This window comes from Macrosteles quadrilineatus, unplaced genomic scaffold (assembly GCF_028750875.1).
Source record: "Macrosteles quadrilineatus isolate MER2022 unplaced genomic scaffold, UCM_ALF_1.0 Scaffold_3__2_contigs__length_128488019, whole genome shotgun sequence".
Classification (NCBI taxonomy): Eukaryota; Metazoa; Arthropoda; class Insecta; order Hemiptera; family Cicadellidae; genus Macrosteles; species Macrosteles quadrilineatus.
Window position 1 is genome coordinate 55,830,568 of NW_026542596.1, and position 23,263 is coordinate 55,853,830.

The 23,263-nt window shown below is 32.2% G+C and overlaps 1 protein-coding gene and 1 non-coding gene across 2 annotated transcripts in view; both read left to right on the forward strand.

The window, feature by feature from the left end:
• The window catches only part of LOC128989220 (tyrosine-protein phosphatase non-receptor type 13-like), a 360,305-nt gene that overhangs the window by 251,008 nt on the left and 86,034 nt on the right, over positions 1-23,263 (forward strand). The window lies entirely within an intron of this gene.
• Positions 13,031-13,114, forward strand: Trnal-cag (transfer RNA leucine (anticodon CAG)). The gene has a single exon. It is a non-coding gene; the product is annotated as a tRNA-Leu (tRNA).

A 23,263-nucleotide genomic window follows, 5' to 3' on the forward strand; every position in this document is an offset into this window, starting at 1 on the left:
TCCATAATTTTTCTAAGATGAGAAAGGTGTAACCCTCAGGTGGTCATTTCATTGAAAGTATTAAAAGTAAAGTATAAAAGTATTCAAAGTAAGAGACTACCTCATGTAATTTTATCAGTTCATCTCATTGCCTACATTTATAAAATCTCTCTTTAAAGTACGTTTGCCATTTAGAGCTGTAAAAAGCGCTTTACCTAAGCTGACATTTTTTTATGTTTGGCAAACTCGTATAGCAAACTGAAATGCCTATGTATGTATTTAAGTTATGAAACGACGCCATCCTGATTACCAACCAATTGTTAACCTTAAAACTAAGATGAGGAATTCGCTAAAGTAAATTTTATTACCTTAATACTAACTGACAGGCCTCTATATATCTGAAGGGTGTCAGGAGTATCTCAATAAACCGACGTTTTAAACATCAAACACTGCAACACCCTTTGATGTTAACGTGACGACAAGTTAAATCAACAACTTTGTGTTACAACCAATCTGAGAGTTGACGTTTTCTATTGTTATTCCATAAGTCAATCATTTTTTTCTAATCGTCTAAATTTAAGTTATAATAAATATTCACTTAACAATTTGAAACGTACTTTTCTAGCTGTATTTGTTACGTTACGATACATATTAAAACTTGGGGTATTGCTACATATATTTTTCATTAAAATTCACATGTTACAGTATTTTCTTGAGTACAACATCTTCATCCAATTTTACTAACGATTATTTTACATCTAATTGTGTACCGTAATTTGAACTGCAATAAAACGTTTGAGTTGACTATAAGAAAATATTCCTACAAAAGAGTCGTACACTCACTATCATCTTATGTCTCACAAATATTTGCAAATACAGTGCTGCTAGACAATCCAGTTTTTTGTTATTCAGGCTCCATTTATAATTATATTAAACTTTGTTTATGTTATCCAAAAAAAACTAGCTTTTGTCTCCTACCGTTCTAGTTTGATGACAATGTCAGAACGAGTATTCTTAAGGTTAACTGTAAACGAGTTTAAAAATTACAACCCTTCTTTTTTGAAAATGATAAATAAGTCATGGAAACAAAACCACAAGAACTAAGATTGACTTCTAAGACCCCTGTTTTTGAGGGAGGATTCAAACCATATTAAGGCCCTGTTTAGTGGGACTTCAACCCACACCTAGTCCAGTGGTCCAGTCGTACTATTCGGCATTAATGAAAGTACGCGGAAAAAAACAAATAAACAGGACCTCTTTCTAAACTATTGATAATAAGAAAAGTTTCATACCTCTTCATATCTTGTCACGTTCCTATCATGTGATCTTATGTAATTAATTAATTTGTCTTCACATCTTTACCTTTTTCAAGCTTTCACAATTTTTCTTTTGCAATAACACCATTAAGCAGCGTTTCATTGCCATACAGTATTTCAAACTATAGACGGCTACAAGAAATCCTGTTCGTAATGGAAAAGAAATTGCAGTTAATTGTGTTAATCCCGTTAAGTTCTAGCCTGGAGTTATTATTTAGTGAGTCGGTGGCTCAGTCGGTAGCGTCGCGGACTTCGGGCCCAAGGCAGCGATGTCGTGGGTTCGGATCCTGGTCACTGCCGATAACATTTTATCAGTACAGTTCACCTTTGTACTGTACCGGCTCACTCCTTGCTTTGCTGTTAACGATCCACGCACGGGCGCTTAATCTATGTGGACGGGCAAATGCAAGGTTAAAAGAAGCCGCCAACCTCTTTTATTAAAAAAAAAAAAAAAAAAAAAAAAAAGTTGGTTTAAAGGCCAGCTCTAAAGGGTTGCGGCATTATCAGATAGATAAGAATTAATTTGTGATTGGCGGGATTTGAACCTGGGACCTCGGGTACCGAAGCCCCGCACTACCACTAGACCAGTTCGCTCCCCAGTAGCTGTGGTATTGATTGTTATTTAATCACTACCAAATATATTGTACAATGGTTTCCGTGTGTTTACCCGATACTGATTGAATGAAACCCGAATCTTAGGAAACTAAATAACTAGCAAGATAAAACAACCAAACCAATCCTAACTGGGTCTGATTTGATTGGAGCTCATCCGATTAAACATCGGCCAATGTTGTTAGGTTTAATATACAAATGGTAAACAATCGATACTCTCCGTATATTGGCAGTATTGGTCTAGATTGTTTGGAAACTGTCAACTTTGATTTAAAAAGGAACTTATTGCATACTTTCTATATATTGGATACAGCACAGCATCAATTAAATTTTCAAATTTAAAAAGTAAATCTATATTACTAATTACTAACTACCTAAAAATATTGATTCCTACACATGTAAAATTATGCCTATTTGTCTAGAGAAATCAAACTATTAATCCTAACATTTATATATACCCCCATTGTTATACATAGGCCTACCCATATACAAATGGGACCATTGTTTATACATACTTTATATGAATTTTAGTTTTATGCAAATGTTTCGTAATTTTAATGTTTTTCCCTTAACCTTTTAATTTCTCCCCCTATACATAGTATATGGTGAAATGATTTTTTCATCAAACATAGTAGAAAGTACCTCGAGTTTCTCTGGACCCAAAAAAAGTGGTTTTCGAAGTGATGTCTGTGTGTGTCTGTATGTGTGGATGTTTACAAAGCTGCAGGCTATACCTGCGGTCTGATTTTAATGGAATTTAGTGTGTAGGTACCTATGGTATCTCGAGGTTTTTTTCATATTTTTTTATTAAATTTTGATTTTTAATGGTTATTTTCCATAAAGTGAAATTGATTAAAATTTATAACGTATGGTCTTCAGTCTGTGTTTACTTTTGAATTACGGTACTAAACTATATTGCAGAAGTTCAAAATCTAAGTTCCTTGTTGTTTATCTCTTACAAATGCTTTATTCAAAGCCAAAGAGCTTATTTAGTATTTTTTATTTATTTATTAATTCATAAAACTAAAAAGCCTGCAATTTCGCAAGATTAACACAAGTGGGACAAGTTTAAATCACAAAGTGATTGCATATTTTTCATTCTGTGTTTGCATTCTTGATTAAAATAATTATATCCGTCCAAAACAAATGATAGATTTTAGAAAGGAGAAATACATCAAAATCTAAATGTTATTGTTTTGACAAGCTGGGTAGGGAATATACACAGAAGTCTTCTGTTATCAGTTTCAAGCAAAGTAACAAAATAAAGTATCAAGGCAAGTAGAGAACTTGACACTTTAGCTTGACAGTGGGACTTAATTTTGATATATTACGTGGAAGCCCTACTTTCTTACATGACTAACCCATCTCAAGTCTTGCCCTTACTTTAATTTTTGTAATTTTGAACTAAGAGTTTTTTTTTTTTTTAACCAAGTATATATTAATCAGCTTTGATTTTTATTCTAAGGTAATTTGTAAGCAAAGTAGCACTACTGTACGTACATTAATCCACTACTGTACTAACCCGATCAATTATTCTATGACCATTAAATGTTTACGTACTTGTGTCCCACATACATACCCAAAGCTATACAACGTATTCGCTGAGGAAGGGATTATATTCTCAAGTCAGATCACGTTCTCGTGTTTCTCACAATCAGATTTGCAACATATCTAGTAGATCACAAGTGTTCATGGCGTCTCGGCAATCTACATCTAAACTTGAAAAAAAAAATTAGAAGAGCTTCTAACACTATACTTCACGTACTCTTTTGTAGGCATATCCTAGTTGCTTATGAGTGTTCTTGCATGTCCGACCGTATTCTTACTGGTCCAGTAGGAAAACGGACCAGTAAGAATACGTGGACGGTCCGTCCACGTTAGGGTTATGTTACTCTGTCGCATGCTTCTAAAGGAGTAGAGTAAATTTTGTTATACTATTGATTAAATTTAATCAATATGCAGGTTTAATCATTTAGATGAGTAGTTAGCCCTACGGTCTGTGAAACCAAGACAACAAAGTCTTGGATATGTATCCCGATGCAGCAAAAGTGTGTAGTTCATTTTTGTACTGTACTGGCTCACCTTTTATTTCACTGTATACGTTTTAAAATAAATTGTACTTCGGTTAAGTAAGCTTCGCAGCTGAAGAGGAAGACATATTTGTATCTTTATAACTTAATTTGGTTGAAATGAAATATTTACTATTTGAATTTGGGTTGGCGTAAGTATTCCCATCGATAACAATGGAAAAAAGCGAGGGAGCCTGGATAATTTGATATACTAAAAAGAAAACTGAATAAACACCGTGCTGCATTTCTTAGTAATCATTGACAGAGCCGATTTGCAAACTATGTAAACATAGGAAAGTCATAGAACGCCACCAAGGAGAAGAAATAGAAATAATGTTTTTTTTTTATCGTCATTATGGACAGCCTAATGCGGCTATGAGTAAGGCTATTTGTAGAAAACACTAAAAAACATGATCAGCTATTGAACAATTATGAGATATTTACAAGAAATGTTAAATATATCGATCTGTTATGTACATCTTGAGTATTTCCATAATATTTTAGACGAATCTTTCAAAGTCATCAGAAATTATGACTGTTATTAATTTTAAAATAACGCCTGTAATACTTAGCAATTGCTCGAATTCGAGCAACTAGTGTACTAGTGTTATTTAAATGGGTTTCATTACTTCACCGAGGGAGTTTTTTAAACTTTACTTCACTCGTGAAGTAAAGAAGTTGTTTACATCACGCTTGGGATATGGAAGTTTAACATGACGGGTTGGGTAAATTAGTTTACCTAACCCACCATGTTATATTATGTAAATAGCTATTATCAGCTTTTAATACTTTCTTTTAATACTTTCTTACTAAACGGCGACCATACAAAGTAGGTATTTTAAGCCAAGTATGAATGGAGATGAGTGTAGGATGAGTGGCGCGATCTTGTAGTCTTGTTAGTGACTAAGGCCGACATTCTTGTTAATTAATAGCCCATACAACTAATGGCAACCTAAGGGATATACAGTTTATAGTGGAATCCGAACCACATTTTTACCATGGTATATACGAATTGGTCTAATCATCAGGATAGTACTGCGGATAGTCATAGTACTCACTCGTGCGGATATTAATACGCACCTAGGAGTATTGCATCCACAGTGCATGTCTATAAATATCCATAATTCGTGACCTCCTTGTAGCTGGATTATAGGACGACGCCACCCGTCCCAGTTATCAATGGAAGATAATGATCCATTACATTTATTCCAAATCAAGAAATCTATAGAAAAGATAAATTAATAACTATTGAAGGCAAGTGTGTATTTCAACCATTAAAACATTTTTAATGATTTTAATCTTATAAAATATTAATACTAATGGGACCACCTAACCGACAACAATTCGTTCACTCTCAAAGTTATAAACTAATTACAGAAGTGATTAAAAATGCAAGAGCGTTTCGTTTTCGAACGTTAATTAGAGGAAGTAATTTCCAAAGGTTCCTTAAAGTCGCTGAGGTGAATGACCCTAATAGCCCTGAGAGCACGTACTGTAATTGGTTTTTTGTTAGATTTTAAAAAATCTCGTATAAGTTGTCATATTTTCTACACTTGTTACATGTTTATTATATGATTATTTACTGTAAAACTGGTTATTTATGTTTATTTATATAATTATTTATGAAATAATTTGAACCAGAACGTATTATAAGATTGAGAAAAATTCTCTAAAATCGTATTGTTGTTGATTGTTTGTGTCTACCTTATTGGCATTTTTATGGACGAAATTCAAGATCTAGTAGTGTAATTACTTTTGAGAGGAAAGCGGTCCAAGTCCCTATATTGTGGTTATACCGGGGATAGTGGGATAGATATTATCTCTCTAGTGGTTCAGCCAAAGCTACTAACTACTAGACTAGCAGCACACCTAATCGTTATGGAACATTATTTCCCCTTTCAGGGAAATTCTTAAGGAATGATGTGAATCCATTTGATCTAAAATGTTTCCCCTTTGAAGTTTCTTAGCATGTCTTCTATCCGTTTAGTTACTTCGATTAATTAAAACTATTTATGATTGTTAAAATGTTCTTATCTGCCAGCTGTTTTGTGAAATGTTTGTGTTTTTGATCTATTACTACTGTATGATCAAATTTACATTGTGTTTCCGACCGTGACGTTAACTGTTTAAGCAAGTTAAATATTATAAAAACAATTTTACTTCCAGCGACAACAAATGCCAATTTTACCCTTTCTTTGGACATTGAAGGTAGTCTTCAAATCTTACCATAAAAATTAAACTTGTTTAATGTGTTTTATGTTAGTTTGCATTAAACAAAACCCTGTTAAACTACGAGTCACATAGTTAACAATAAAGTTATAACAGGAGGAGACAATTGTTACAATGTAGAATAGAGTTCTAAACCCATTCAAAGTTTGAACAGACTAAGAGACTATAGACTTGAAGACATTGTGCAGATATTAGCTTAGGTAGGTAATGTGGTATTGTGTTACTGTCAAAGTTTTGTCATATCATCCATTGAGTATTATCACGATGTATATAATAGGGACTTACATCTATATGCAGCCCATATGAAAGAGTGGAACTTTAAAACTTAATAATTATTGTATTATGCTGCTATAAAGTCCACGTAAATGTCAATGCATGACAAATCTTCAAAATAATTTTTACGTTTGTCATTGAATTTGTAACACATAAATCACTTTTATTTCCGTGGACAAAGTAAGCTATAGGATGGATAGAAACTTCACACAAAACAAATGGAACGCGTTAAACAAATTGAAAATGAGGTCTAAAACAGGGTGGTAGGCGTTAAGTGATTACTTACCAAACGAAACGCTTGGTTTGTTTTCACTTCCATTTGTCAGAAATCAAATATACTTTGGCTGTGTTTAAATATGTTTCCGTTAAACAAATGCGAGCTGAGTATTTCACTGAGTTAGCATTTAACGGACCACCACACTCGCTGGTGTATGTTTTATTCCAGAAAATGATGAACTGCTGATTACTAGATTTAAGAACGTGCAGTAAAAAAAATTACTGCTAAGGTATTAATAAACTTTTTTCAATATTTCTTTTTCACTGTACGTTCTTAAATCTAATAATCAACAGTTCATCCTTTTCTGAAATAAAAGTCCCATTTTTTATTATTTTTCCTTAAGGACTCAGTTTCTTAACCACAGCCTGACAATGTCAGCTGTATATTATTCACGAAGAGCATTAAGTGTTAACCATTACAAGTATTTCATATCATGTAGACAAGTAGATATCATGTATATCATATAGATGTAGACAAGTAGTTCGTATCAAGTAGACAAGTAGATATCATGTATATCATGTAAGGATATACATATAAGGAGTATATGTCTATACTCCTTTTATCTATGATATCGTGTAAATGGAGAAAAGTAGTTCGTATCAAGTAGACAAGTAGATATCGTGTATATCATGTACCAACACACATATTATGCATATCATTGTGGTGGTCATGTAGACAAGTAGTTCGTATCAAGTAGACAAGTAGTTCTTCAGTCGTTACGCGACTTGAAAGGAAGAATACAGTGATGTCGTGAGAGCGCTACATTCAAGCAAAGGCCCCAATTGCAGGAAAATTCAAATATTGAAGATGTCTTTTATTAATTCAAGCAATAATTACAATTATATTTATAGACAAAGGTTATAATATTGTTGTAAATGACATTTTACTTCTTATAGTGGAAAATATTGATAAAAAGGTTCCCCAAATGTCTTTCGATGATATTTTGAAACTTCACGAAATAAATTGGCACTTGGAACACTTTAAGCCACGAGGTTGAAAAAAATGAGATTGGCGCCTCCATGATATTTCTCAGGTAATGTTACGGTACAGTGCCTTCCCGCCGCGCCGTCCTGGGATGTTTTATATTGAAGCGGCAAAGTTTAACAAGCGACTGAATGCAAAACTGAATGCATGTTTTGAGAGGGTTAGTTCTTAATTACGGTGTAAAATTAGGTTCGAAATCAAAATAGTACTTATTTACTTATAACTGCTAGTTCAGACTATTTCAGATACTTTAAATCTAAGTTGTAAAGAATTTAATTGTCAAAAAAGAGGAGTTGTTGAGAATATTGTAATCTATAAAACTTAAAACCATTAAATAATACATCAAAATAATATTTTATTGACCTTACGTGAAAACATAATTTCTTTGAAATAAAGATTTCTCGCTCGTTTACAATTGATTACTCAAATAAATATATAAAAAGGCCTTTATTCAGAAGTGAGTATCATGTATGCATGATTTTCAAACCTACTCAAGTCAAAAACTCTCACTGAGGTACTGAGGCTCTCCCAGCGTGAACACTTTGTGAACCAGGCAGCAGGTCAGCCTCCTGCACATTGGGATGAGCTTTTCAGCATCTTGGAAGGAGGGCACGTGGTCAAAAGGCCTTGGAGGCTAGCAGCTATATTGGATAATTTCAAACAGCTGCTGAAGAGTGAATGCATTTCCAAGGGAGTCCATGGAAGCCAACGGCCATATTGGATTAGCCCAACATAAGAGCAATATTAATTTTATCATTCAAACAGCCGACTCATTTACCACCTCAAAATATTTTTTTCAAATGCCAAAGTGATTGTAATTTAAATATCTAGTATACCGTGTGATTAGAAATTTGGTTTGTAGTTTTTTAATTGTTTTATGGGTTGGATCGTCTAGGCTCCAAGAACTCTTAAGGCCAAGAATGAACTTAAAGACGGAATTTTGAATTGTTCGAACTCATGTCATATCCACGTTAGAGAAGCCTTTTTCTATATGCAGGAAAGCAATTTGTAAAGGCTGGGAGGACCATGTTGCACACATCATTTTTTTTTTACTTTGTATCACAAATAATATAGGCTACCATTGTTCTGATAAACTATTTTCTATCTCACTATGTAAAATAATATAGCGTGCATCTATATTTTTGCGAAAGAAAAATATAATGTTCTCGTCATAAATGTAGCTTTAAAATATTCATAAATGAATGTAATTTTTTAAACTACGCAAATAATCCGTGAGGCAGCTGCGACAAAATGTTTAGTACTTTGCGCAGTTCAAATAAAAAAAAAATCAAATTGATTCTACAAACTACAATAAACTAGGAACAAACTTTTGATGATATTTTAGCCAAGTAATTACAAACTCATTTACCCAGAATATTGCAAAGTAATTTTGTGTGATGCAAAAAATGAATACAACAAAGGATAAAGGATATCTGCAATAGATGACAATTAAAAATACATTATTCGCATCGCGAGTGAATCAAAACTAAGTGACTCTAAATTCATATTAAACTGGTATCGATGCTCAACGCTGATACAGCATACAATATATTTTCCTAAAATATCACACTTCCTTTGAGCAACAATACCAGTTTTGAGTTACATTACCTATTTTGAGACAATTTCTGAGTGATAAGTACTTATTTAAATATGATTTATTAAATCAAAATATGATAATTTACCAATATAAATTCATTTGTTTCTCGGTACTATTACACAAAATAATTATGAGATAAAATTTGTGCTTAGTTATCTGTGTGTATGGGAAAATTAAGAGTCTATCACTTTGCTTTTCATTACGCAAATTGACGATACAAAATCAACAAACTATTTTAGCTATTAGGCCTATGTCTTATAAAGAGGCTTGCTTTATGGAATGATATTCTTTGATATAAGTGGAAACGAAAATAATAACTGTACAGTTCTTACTTACTTCTTTACATTTCTTATAATTTATATTATATTATATTTATTTCACATTTCCTCACGACTACGTAAACACATATAACATTTAATTATCGTACATTTAGCTTCACTTGAACCTTTACGATTAAAAAGAGCTTTGTTTGTATATTTTTTAAATATTTTTATATCAAGATCCTATTGAAAAACAAGAAAAAATATTATTTAAATATAATATCAATCAGCTTATCAAAAGTGTTAAGATTGCTGTACTAATGTGCTTACCGAGTCTGTTTCACATTAGTTTCTGTTGCGTTTCAAATAAATTAAAGTTACCCTTTTATAAGATCAGAGATTTTTTGAGAACTGCTTCAGTCGTTAGGTCGTTTAATATTGATTTATATATACAAAAAAATTTTTTTTAAGTTTTCAATCATCAATCATTTATATTTTTTCGTAATGAGTATGGAAATTGCCTTCACTGCACACTGTATTAAACATATTTTAGTCGTGCAAATAGTTGACCCTGTATGTCTTTACAAATTGAATTTTTGCGAATTCCTTGAGCCTTTATGATAAAACTGTTTATTCATCAAATTGTATAACATGACGAAGGCATATTTTATTCCATCTGTTACACATACACGTTTTAAATCAATTTAGTAGTGCCTGTATTGAGTGTAATATAACAAATACTATATATTTTTATGATGGTCGTTCATGGCTATCTTCACAACTTGTATATTGCATAAAATTATAAACTACTTCAGTGTTTTCTTATATACGGACCACAATAAGTATAAGAAAGTGGTACATAATGATTGAAAGAGGTGGCAGCATCTTTTATACTCCTTCCACATCATCAGTTCATGCTGCAAAACATTATTTTTAACGAGAATATGAAACGATATCGACAAGCTGTCATCCCCAGGTAGTTTAGGCCTTTAGGGTTTTAGGTAGGTGTACTTTGTATTTGACATGCTTAGGTACATATTATGCATATGGTATGCACAGAAAACACTTCTGTTTGCTCTAGATACAAGCAAAACTGTTATTCTTTGCTTAGTAATATGGACAAACTAAGGAAAAGGTTAAATACCTATAGTACTTGTCCATGATCCTGTTTTTTAGGTCAGCGACCCAGGTTTCGAACCTAAAGGTTCATTTTCAAGCTGATACCATGGTTAAACTCTTTCTAAACACACAAATCCTCTTCATAACTGTGAAGAGTCGTTGAACACACGAACACGAACACGAAAACACTTTCAGAGGCTAAACATGTTACAAACTAAGGGTTAGAATGCACTTTTTATAATATACAGTCATACCCTTCAGTTATCTTTGACTTTTTGTAAAATTTTTAGAAATATGGTATAAAGTGTCTTTAAAGAACTAAATTTATGGTAGTAAAAACCTAATGTGAGCCGTTAAAAAGAATAAAAATTAAGGTGAACAAAATGAAAGGTCACTGTGTAAGAGAACATACTATTAATGACCTTATTTTGTATCAATTACAGTTTAAGAAACGACTTAATAATATAAAACTTTATTACCGTTTTATTGGTTTGGGCTTAAACGAATTCGTAAGTTAGTTGAGCCTGGTTTTATAGCCATCCAAGGCACCTTGAATCGGTGTCCTCTCCCTTAAGCTAAGTTAAAAGCTTTTAAAGCCCACGTCTCCCTGAAATGCTTCTATAATAACCCTCTTCCAATCGTAAATACCTACATGATATTTAAAACTATACCTTTCATTGTTTGTGATTTTGAACACTTAACATTATTATTGTATTGTAACGTACAGAATGGCCGAAAAAATGTACGCATCATTTCACGGCAATTAATTATTATTTATTAGCTGTACATAATTACTCTATCTTAAAAGTAAGTGATCTACATTTTACCATTGTTTATTACATATTCCATTCGTCTTTGCATGTTTTTTTTAACCATCTCTGAACATTGTTATGGAGTGATGTCCATTAAACAGAAGTTAAGTTAATACAGCAGTTTAGATTAGACCTTTTTTGGGCCACCCTGTATTATTTAAGAAGGAAACACGAGCTTTTGTTTGAAACCAATAAAAGTCATAATAATTTTAATAATCCGTAATAATAATACTCATAACAGTAATAATAATTTTAAATAAATTTTTAAAAGCCTTACAAAATATACTAAGTACAAAAACTCTTTTAAAATGGTTGACATTTCCACGTGTACAATAATAAAAAGCCTTTGGAGCAATTATAACGTTTTCAAAAACTAGGTTCTATATCGCCTAGTCTTGTAACTGTCCACTGCATGCAAACAGAATTGTTTGTCATATTGCATTCTAAATTTACAGGCGTTAAAAGTTAATAGCTTTTACAAAGGATGGTTAATGTGTGGGCTATTCTTTAGGGTTTGGGTTTAATCCTTATCAGTCAATATTAGCTATGAAATATTCTTATAATTTAGTGGTGTTTCACCTTTACAAAGCACTAGTTTCCCCTCACAGGGAATTTCAGTGTTCGAATGCAAAACATCACTTAAAAACGTTGTATTCTGGAAGTGTACGAAGAATATTTTAGTTAGCAGACGGACTTGTCTGACGCGCACACAATTCCCTCAGCTGTAGCGAATGTGTTGGGCAGCTATCCAATAAACTGTTGCATTCCTCTTCACACTTCGCATTCTTCTCTGCCCGAGCATCTCTTCTGAATTTTTAGTGAGAGAAGTTTTTTTTTCGTAAGACAAATTCTTGACGAAAATAAAATACAAACCATGGTTTTTGTAAGTCGTGTTGTTTATAATAGGATATTAATTATGCATAGCAATTTATCATTTTGTCCACTACTTGATAAGCTACTACGACACTTTAGCAATATTTAAAGAATAATTGTAACTGTTTAGTTTCTGTCATCCACGTAAGATTATAAATAACTGTGACTAAATAAAATTAAATGTTCCCATTCATTATTATTGTATTGCTTAAAGATGAAGTTGTTAAATTTATACGCAGCTTTTTCTCACATATGCATGTTTTCCCTTCTTTTTCCCAAATCTAATGTCCGAATCAACAAGTCCCCATAATACCGTTAGTGAATACCGTCATTTGAAGCCAGGGCTTCTAATTTCCGTTCAAACTGCTAAATCAGCGTCGTCCCTATACTTCTGTACAAAAAGTAGAATTTGTAATAGAAAAGAATCGACCAACCTGTTCTGCCAATAAGTTTTTCCGCTTGTAGGAAAATTATCTTGACACAACAGTTTTAAATTAGTGAAATTATGAACAGTGAAACAAATATTGAGGTTAAGAATGAGTGATAATAAGAACATCTCTCGTTTTCTGAGCTGGTGGTACTGCTTGGTAGATGTCTTTTAAACATAATGTACTGTGAACTAAAGTGTGGGTCAGGATGGCCGAGCGGTCTAAGGCGCTGCGTTCAGGTCGCAGTCCACTTCTGTGGGCGTGGGTTCGAATCCCACTTCTGACACATACATTTTTGTCACTTTACGGTTAAAAATGATAAGTATGCCTCTACTAGAAGAGGTAATTTTCATAAGAATCTTCCTTTGTTGATAGCTATCATAATGCGTTGTAACCACAGAGCAATTCTTGCTCTGTGGTTGTAACTTGTCGTTAGGTGTTGATAAATAAACTCGGTAATAATACTTTTCCTCCAGTCCTATCTGAATGAAAACGTCCTCACGAACTCTAAAAGAAATCTGGTGCAATATTATGAATACTTGTTCTCATCGACTTAAAGGAATAAAACAAATTTACGATTAATCCAACGTAAATAATTCACTAGTTTTACACTTTTTGGAAAAGTTTTTTTTATATGCATTATACTATTTTTCCTTGACCAAGTTGTGCAAAATAAATGTAATGATTGTTAAATTACATTCTACTGATTTAAAATAACATACTTTATTTATAATTTTAGTATAAATGCCAAAAAAACTGATAATTACACTAGAAGTGTGCGCTGGATCACGTACGTGAGATTCACGATGAAATATTTGCTTCCAGAAACACCGCAAGTTGTACACGTTCTCTCGGCAATATTTTTGTCAACGTGTTCAAAAGAATGTGGACTTAGGTTAAAAATTTATGTAAAAATATATCCTTCTTCGTTGGAATATTTTCACACGATTTACTATATCATACGAAATAACATTATCGTGTAACTTTCAGTGTAGAGATTTCTAAGATGAAAAAATATTTCTTCTCACTCATTTGTGTTTTTTTTTATTATAGGAGGCCATAGTCTTTGTGTTTTGTTTTAAATATAGGAGGCCATAGTCTTAGTACTATTAGCCTACATCATTTTCTTTTTGACGAAATAAATTAATAATTAGAGGGATTTGAAACAAAGACCACCACCTTAGTCTATTTGCAATCTTTTACAACAATAATTATTGGTTAATTGTATTATAATTCCTATAATTATTTAAAATATTGCTTGTAGTCTACATTAAGTAAAATACTCCCCACCATTTTTTTTCACTATACAGTGTTTACAAGCTATGTATAGATTGATTTATCGATGTTTATATTCATTTACTAAAGGTAAATAGTTCAAACATTCTTGCCTTTCTCTTTAAACGTTAAAATAATCTTGTTTAAGAAGTAGTTAATGGACTACAGTCAATGTTCAAGTATGACAAAACATCCAGTCATTTATGTTGGATAAGTTATATTCATCCTAGCTTAGCTTGAATAAGTAAGGTTGATCCACCACTTATTGAACTAAACGTGTTATACTCATTAAAGTGTTCAGTTTTTATTCCTAACCATAATTTTTGTTATTAATTAATTACAATGGAAGTAAAATTACTTATTCAACGTAATATATTGTTGAAAGCATAACCATAAAGGTTCAGCATATATAACTTGAAGCGAAAGTAGTACAAATTCAAAGAAAAATTTGATAACCTCATAATGGATATTGCCATAGATTAAACATACTCCCGTAGGGAGTATGTTTAATCTATCATATTGCTGGTTTTACAATGAATGTGTGCCATCCCAGTTATAGTTAACTTAAAGACTATATCGTTATCATTCTTATTAAAAATTTGAGACTTACTGCACATCTATGTGCGTATTATAAGCATTTTTGAATGCAGTTTAAAAGTACTAGTGGATTATCAACTCCAAGATCAGCTGTATGAAGCCTGTTGATCAAGGATAGCGCATTAAAAGGACTTGGTAAGCTTTATTGACTTTCTGTATGACGAGTTGACAAGAATACTCGGATTTGGAGAGTTTTAACCATTGACTTTTGGACATTAATGTTGACGTCCCATTTATGTAATCCAATGTTGCCAATTTTTTTTTTTTTAATAGTTGTTTGAGGAAGTCACGTATTGAGCTGTTGTTCAAATTCTACCTTCTACCTTATATGTTGTCACTTTTGATGTTATACCTCACAACAAAACATCCCATCAATTTTACTTGGTGGAAAATTAGCGTATTCGATAAAAAAACATTTTTGTTGTAAATTAAAACAGCGCAATCTGTCACTGGCTCACCTAACTACGTCCATTTTGATTTTTAAAACTGGTAACAACTATAAAATGGGAATGAAACGTCTGGTGTTATTAATAGTGCGAGATTTAACCGGCATTCACAGTCGACCAATTCAAAGAACGTTTTTTAATATTTAGAAATTACAACACGGATTTTAACTGTACCGACGTCTGAACAATCAAAGAACATATTCGCCACATTTTAGCGAATTTCCCTATAGGGAAGCAGCTATTGCCATAAGTGGCATAGTAAGTCCTAGTCCCGGGACCGATTTACTTTTTCATCAAATTTTTACGGGGTAAAAATTGGTTTTTTTCATTTTAGACCCTCAAAACACAAAATTTCCGAGTTTATCTCTAGACCTTTTTTAAGAGCTTAAAAACAAATAATGTACTATATCAAAATGTTTTACACGGTTATTGGTAACGGGGAAAAGTAAAAAAAATTTAAATTTAAAATTCCCATATTATTCTTAGGGCGAATATTGTAAAATGTTGTAGTTTGCTAGTTTATGGATATATTTTGATCAAACTTGGCAAATTTATTTATTTTATACTAAGCTATTATTATTTTACTAAAAAATACACTTTATTAGTTTCCTAGTAGCAACAAACCTAGGTACTCGTTGAACCTAATGTTATTTTAATAGATTCAATTAAAATCAATTCATACAAATAGAAATTCACTTAGTCGGCAGGTTTGCTGCAGAGGGGATATTCATTGTAAATTAATATTGTTATTCCATAATGTAAAGAATTTCAACAAATTTGGAAGGGGTTTATTATATAACTGGTACAATTGGGTATTTGTGAATGTCGTTTATGGTCAGTGCTCATGTTCCATTTCTCCGCCTCATTCCAACGATCTGAACGGCAAACAGCACAGTTTGTATGTAGAACATTCCCCAGGTAGTGGAGTGAATGTTCCCTTATCTCCAGTTCTGCCAACGTTCCTGGACAAATGTGTCCGACAAGTATCCAATAACCAATGTGTTGTAATCTCCGAATCCCCCGAGATGTTCAGTATAAGGTTTGCTTCAATAATACACGATATCTCTAATGCCATATTGAGTATAATTTCATTCTGTTATAAATTGGTATTTTTAATAGAAGATTTTCTAGTTGTAAATTCAATTCGAATAAACAAATATAATCATTTTTAAGAACTTGCTTTATTTTGAAATTAATTGTCGTACACAGTGTATTTTATGCAGAGGAATCTAAAAGTTGGTACTCTAAATAGTACCACTTTGGTATGATTTGCTAAATCCCCAGAAATTACTTTTTACCATCATTTATTTTTTAATACCCCCGCCACACCAAACCTACAGACTTCGGAAATTTCCATATGGCATATTGAAATTTAACTCAAATAGTTCCTTTATAATGACAAATTTATTCACTATTTAAAATTAAATTAGGTGTAACGATTCTTCAGATTTGTTACTTCAAGGAAGGGAATAACGTGTGTTTAAAAGTAAAATTCCGATAGTTTACTACGAAATTCTATGACTTTGCATAATCTGATCAAAATATATTCATAAACTACAACAACTAATTTACTTAATCTCCATAAGAATAATATAGGAGTTTTATTTGGGTGTTTCGGGATTTTACCCATAACAATTAATTCTACAAAACCGCTTTACAATATATCTCTTCCAATCTCTGTAAAATGGTTTGACAATAGTGTTAAACTTTATGTTTCAACCGTGGAAAATGGGAAACCCACCCTCCTCAGAACGCCATGCAACTCGATTCCCGTAGCATATACATGGATTCGAACGGATAGTGTTTTTGGCCTCTGGGAAATCAAAACTAAAATAAATTGATCCCGGGTCTAGGTCTTAATATTAGACCTAATAGTAACAGCTTATTTCCCTTAATGGGAAATTTGATAAAAATCTATATGCAGTACTGACATATACATACTAATTCTCTATGTAACGTTGCCATCTTGAACTGAAATGTGACCACGTATTTTAAAAAGGTTTTGAAATAAAAAGATTCTAGAGCGCACTACAAGCCGATTGAAGGACAGTCGGTAAATAATTAAAAGCCTGAGGCTCTCGTCGCTCGGCCTAAGATATTTATTGCCCTGGTGAGTTGTGTTTGAACATCCAGACAAAAATATTTTAGCTGTGTCATCTAATTTCGACGTCGTCTGACTACAGCTTTCAATACTGAAATACATTTAAGAATACCAGGAGACTTTTCACTATAAAAATATATGTTGTTAGGTTAAAAAGTATTGCAGGGTTGAGATCGTGTTCCATCATTTGAAAAAATATTTTTACTTTATTTGAATAGTGTCATCTTATACATAAAAAAAAATTGGTTTTTCTTTTCCGAGTGCGTTTGGCTCTTCTACCCGACCGATTTTCATGATTGAGGTCTCAAATTGAAGGTATGCACGCACAGATTTGCCATCAAGCATCGGCATATATATCTGTAATCCCACTCGGCTTATACGTAAACGAAATTTGCTCCCCATGTATTTTTTATGGGAGTTAAATTTGGTTTTTCTTTGCCGAGTTCGTTTGGCTCTTCTACCCGACCGAATTTCATGATGTTTTTACAAAAAATGTTTATCGCAAGATTAATCTTGTGTTCTTCATAAAAAATACAATAGCACATTTATAAAACATTTTGAAATTTGATGTGCCTATAAAAATATAGAGGGGTTTTTTTGTTTATTGCCAAAATTACTAAATAATGCTAGATACAGATGGTCAATTAGATAAAGAATAATCTATTTAGTTAACATAAGAATCTTCAAAATCCAACTAAAAAAGCCAAAAGGACCCTTACCGCTCCGACCAAAAGATGACAGAAAAAACCCTACTAATTATTCCAATGCACAGTAAATTATAAGGGTTAATATAAGCAACACCTCTTTTTAAAAAGGTGTATTTAAACTGTTGTTGTTCAAACGCTGTAACTGTCATGTCCGTAACTTTCCTTGAATTCGCTGTCCTTTTTGTGTAAAAGTTCACTTTAAAACTTTTGTTCTCATAATACACCCAAAATTATTCCCTCCACCACAAAAAACTTACCATAACACCCAGATTAACCTTTTAGTTTTGTATATAAAATGTAGTTTAGGTTATGTTTGCTTTTTAGGTTACATGATTTAGTCCAGGACCTGACTAGGGTTCTGTGTGCATGTCGTGTATAGAGAATTTTGCTTTTGCTTTTCAATATAGGTGTCTTAGGAAGTGTTTTCCACTCGGGTGTCAAGTTCGCACCTGGTACGTTTTCGAGCTATGACGTCATCAAAATGGCGGCCATTGATTTTTTTAAATCGTATATTTCGCAAACTATTTGTTGGATCGGAATGAACTTTTTTTTGTTTGAAAGATAATTTTAAATGCTACCTGTTTTACATTTACACATTTGTTGTATGTTTAGTACATTCTTCGTAATTTTGCAAAAACCTGTATTTTTTAAATATTTTTGAGTTATTTTTGTTTGTAACGTTTTATTGATACAATTTATCAAAAACCACCAATGAAAAAAGTTGTAGAACATTTAAAAAGCTTTACAAAAATACCAAATTCGATATGTTTTACTCAAAAGATTACGCCAAGAAACTAGATAAATCTCATAAAAACACCTATTTTGGCGCAAAAACGCCTATTAGTCCGGCATCTAGGGCAGTTCGCAAGTCTTATAAAGACAGTTTCGCCATTCAATGTTGATGTATGTGTCTAAATAAGTGTTTTCAACTCGGGTGTCACGTCTGCACCCATTGCAGTTTCCGGTTATGACGTCATTAAAATAGCGGAAAGGGCTATATTAAAAATAACGATATTTTACATACCATGTATTGGATCGGAATGAACTTTTTTTTGTTTGAAAGATACATGCTATCTTTCTTACGTTTAAACTTTTGTTTTATGTTTAGTACATATTTCGTAATTTTGCAAAAACCTATATTTTTAAACATTTTTGTGTTATTTTTGTCGATAACGTTTTATTGATACAATATATCAGAAATAACTTAAAGACAAAGTTGTAGCACGTTAAAAGAGCTTTACAAAAGTACCAAATTCGATATGCTTTACTCAAAAGATCACGTCAAGAAACTAGAAAATCGTACAAAACAACCTAATTTTGCGCAAAAACGCATATAAATCCGACATCGATGGCTGTGTACGAGTCATATATAGACAGTTTTACCATTCAATGTTGATGTATGTGTCTAAAGAAGTGTTTTTAACTCGGGTGTCACGTCTGGACCCACTGCAGTTTCCGGTTATGATGTTTTTAAAATTGCTACATGTTACGATTTCACCAGCTATTTTACTTAAAATAAGACCATTACCCTCTTTTATGCAAATAAAAGCACAACAAATCAATGTAATTAGTCCATAGGAATGTTTCCACTATATAAATACCCCTAAAACATTGTTTGAGTTGTTAATACAATGTTAATTTAATAGATTAATTGAAAATCAATCCAGGCAAATGGAAATTCGCTTAGTCGACAGGATTGCTGCACCGGGGGTATTTATATAGTGGAAACATTCCTATGGACTAATTACATTGATTTGTTGTGCTTTTATTTGCATAAAAGGGGGTAATGGTCTTATTTTAAGTAAAATAGCTGGTGAAATCGTAACATGTAGCAATTTTAAAGACATCATAACCGGAAACTGCAGTGGGTCCAGACGTGACACCCGAGTTAAAAACACTTCTTTAGACACATACATCAACATTGAATGGTAAAACTGTCTATATATGACTCGTACACAGCCATCGATGTCGGATTTATATGCGTTTTTGCGCAAAATTAGGTTGTTTTGTACGATTTTCTAGTTTCTTGACGTGATCTTTTGAGTAAAGCATATCAAATTTGGTACTTTTGTAAAGCTCTTTTAACGTGCTACAACTTTGTCTTTAAGTTATTTCTGATATATTGTATCAATAAAACGTTATCGACAAAAATAACACAAAAATGTTTAAAAATATAGGTTTTTGCAAAATTACGAAATATGTACTAAACATAAAACATAAGTGTAAATGTAAGAAAGATAGCATGTAAACTTATCTTTCAAACAAAAAAAAGTTCATTCCGATCCGATACATGGTATGTAAAATATCGTTATTTTTAATATAGCCCTTTCCGCCATTTTAATGACGTCATAACCGGAAACTGCAATGGGTGCAGACGTGACACCCGAGTTGAAAACACTTATTTAGACACATACATCAACATTGAATGGCGAAACTGTCTTTATAAGACTTGCGAACTGCCCTAGATGCCGGACTAATAGGCGTTTTTGCGCCAAAATAGGTGTTTTTATGAGATTTATCTAGTTTCTTGGCGTAATCTTTTGAGTAAAACATATCGAATTTGGTATTTTTGTAAAGCTTTTTAAATGTTCTACAACTTTTTTCATTGGTGGTTTTTGATAAATTGTATCAATAAAACGTTACAAACAAAAATAACTCAAAAATATTTAAAAAATACAGGTTTTTGCAAAATTACGAAGAATGTACTAAACATACAACAAATGTGTAAATGTAAAACAGGTAGCATTTAAAATTATCTTTAAAACAAAAAAAGTTCATTCCGATCCGACAAATAGTTTGCGAAATATACGATTTAAAAAAATCAATGGCCGCCATTTTGATGACGTCATAGCTCGAAAACGTACCAGGTGCGAACTTGACACCCGAGTGGAAAACACTTCCTAAGACACCTATATTGAAATGCAAAAGCAAAATTCTCTATACACGACATGCACACAGAACCCTAGTCAGGTCCTGGACTAATTTGCTAATCGAAGGTTAAGAGAAACATCAACAATGAAATCAGCTGATTTAGCCTTAGTGTGTTATCAAAACTCTTGAATAATGTCCCTTTTGCTACATGAGTATGGGTGGACTTTGCGTTTACTCAGGATGAGTATGTGGTGAATTACAACAATGTTAAGCTCGGACAAACTGCGATACCCTTAGTAAATACTTAGCACCTTTGTGGTGCCTTCTGAACATGTATTTACGTGAGCTTCAACTTATCTGTATGAAATAATACGGAGAATTCAAGGACTTTTTTAATAGAATCAAGCAACGTTTAATATTTCCTTTGACTGGTTAGGTTCCTAAACATTCAATTTCAAAGCTTCTTATAAAATTTGGTCTTACTTTCAGGCGAACCCTTTGGATTTATTTAATTTATAAGACATTTTGTTTGTTTGTTTCGTTAAATTGAAACGTTTACTACATCTGTTAAAAATTGAGAAATACAGTTTTAATACTACTTCGGTAGGTAAAGCTAAGGAAACAGTATCTTTAAGTTTATAATTTAGGTATTCAAATCATACTTTTAATTAAATCTATTATTGGTGTCCTGAGTAGCATAACATGTTCATTGAAATTCATAGCTTTTTCAGAGCAGACTACCACCTAATTTTTATCCCACATAAATTGCCTCATACAAAAAAAACGTAACTAATTAACACATCAATGACAAATACCAAGTTTTAAAAGTTTATTCTGTGTTTAGGCATTTTTACGTCCATTTGTAGGGGAAGTTTCCTGGTTTTGTTATTCCCTTATGTAAACCTTTTGTTACGATTCCTAATTAATTTATGGCCAAATGACGACTGTCATCTATGTTAAAGTTTTGACACCTCTTGGGATCGAACAACAACCCTCAGAATCGAAGGCGAGTGCTCCAGTTAGGTTGTAAATTCGCATGCTTCAGACTTGATCGTAAGCTTTAGATTCCATCGACTACACAGACAAATACAGAAGTAAGGCTCGAACCATGTATATATTCTAGTAAGCAAAGAGTCGTAATCTTTACTATCAAAGAAAAAAACTAACGATTTTGGTCGTTAAGGAAATGAGGGTCTCTTACTGTGTCGAATGAAGTTTTTGAAATGTATAAATGCTTGACTTAAAAAAGATAAGATATTTCCTAAAAAATTTTAAATTCCAACTTAGTCCTGTATAATAGCTGACTTTTACCGTTGAGTTAAGCACAGACGCTGTTACGAATTCCCAGGTAATTTGAATGCAAAGCGAGCGCCTGCTTGTCTGAATACAACTAGGCTTTACATTTAAATAAAATTTACTTTCAAACGGGGTCTTATGGTCTATACTACGCGTGGAATTTTGTATTGTAAATTATCATAGATAAATATTTAAATATTTCGTAGAAGTATGGAATTCATACATTTAGTGTATTACTTTTTACATATTGAACATATTTACAAGCTTGTTACATTTTACTGATCGAGGAAACCCGTTGTAGAGCATTTGTTTTACAGATAGTAATTCTGGTAAAACTGGTAACATTTTTTAAATAATGTATCAGTGTGTGCCGGAAAAAACGTGGCACTGATCGGATTGTAAGAGCTTTCGTAAATATTTAAGTATCGCCGGTTGTCATTTTGTGTAAAACACAGTTTCTCTCATTTATTAGTAAAATACATTTAAATTTTAACGCAGCAATTATGTTTCATTATTCATTATGACACTTTGCTAATAGTTTTATTTATTGTAATAACAGTTATATTGGCATTATAGATTTTATAATGCATTTAAATTTTTAATGCATTGTGTCATTATGTTAAAAGATTTTGCAAAATACGTTGTCAGTTTTTACTTTAGTAACCACACAACGTTATCTGTATTGAAAATAGATTTTGCTCTTTTAAAATATAAACTATTATGACCAATTATTATATTACAAACCTATTATTATATTATAAACTAACATAAGTCTGGTTATACAACTCTCAAAATACGTAATTAATTGAATGAATGAATGATTTATCACATGAAATTTGCTACATTGTGCAAATGTTTCCAATACTAACTGTAACTATTAAGTTTTACAAACATAAAGTAATCAAGAACAAAATTATAAATACAACGTTGTGAACTTAATGTTGGGTGATATAAAAAGGACTAAAAAATGAACATAATAACTTTATAGTTTTGTAGCTAGTTATAATTTGTAATTGGTCTGTGGAATCAGCAGAGATAGACAAACTCTGCCTGTGCGTCTGATGGGTTGATATAGTCTTTTTCAATTATAAATTGAATTGCGTGATTCATACATTTATTTTACATATCTAAAGGCCTTTTTA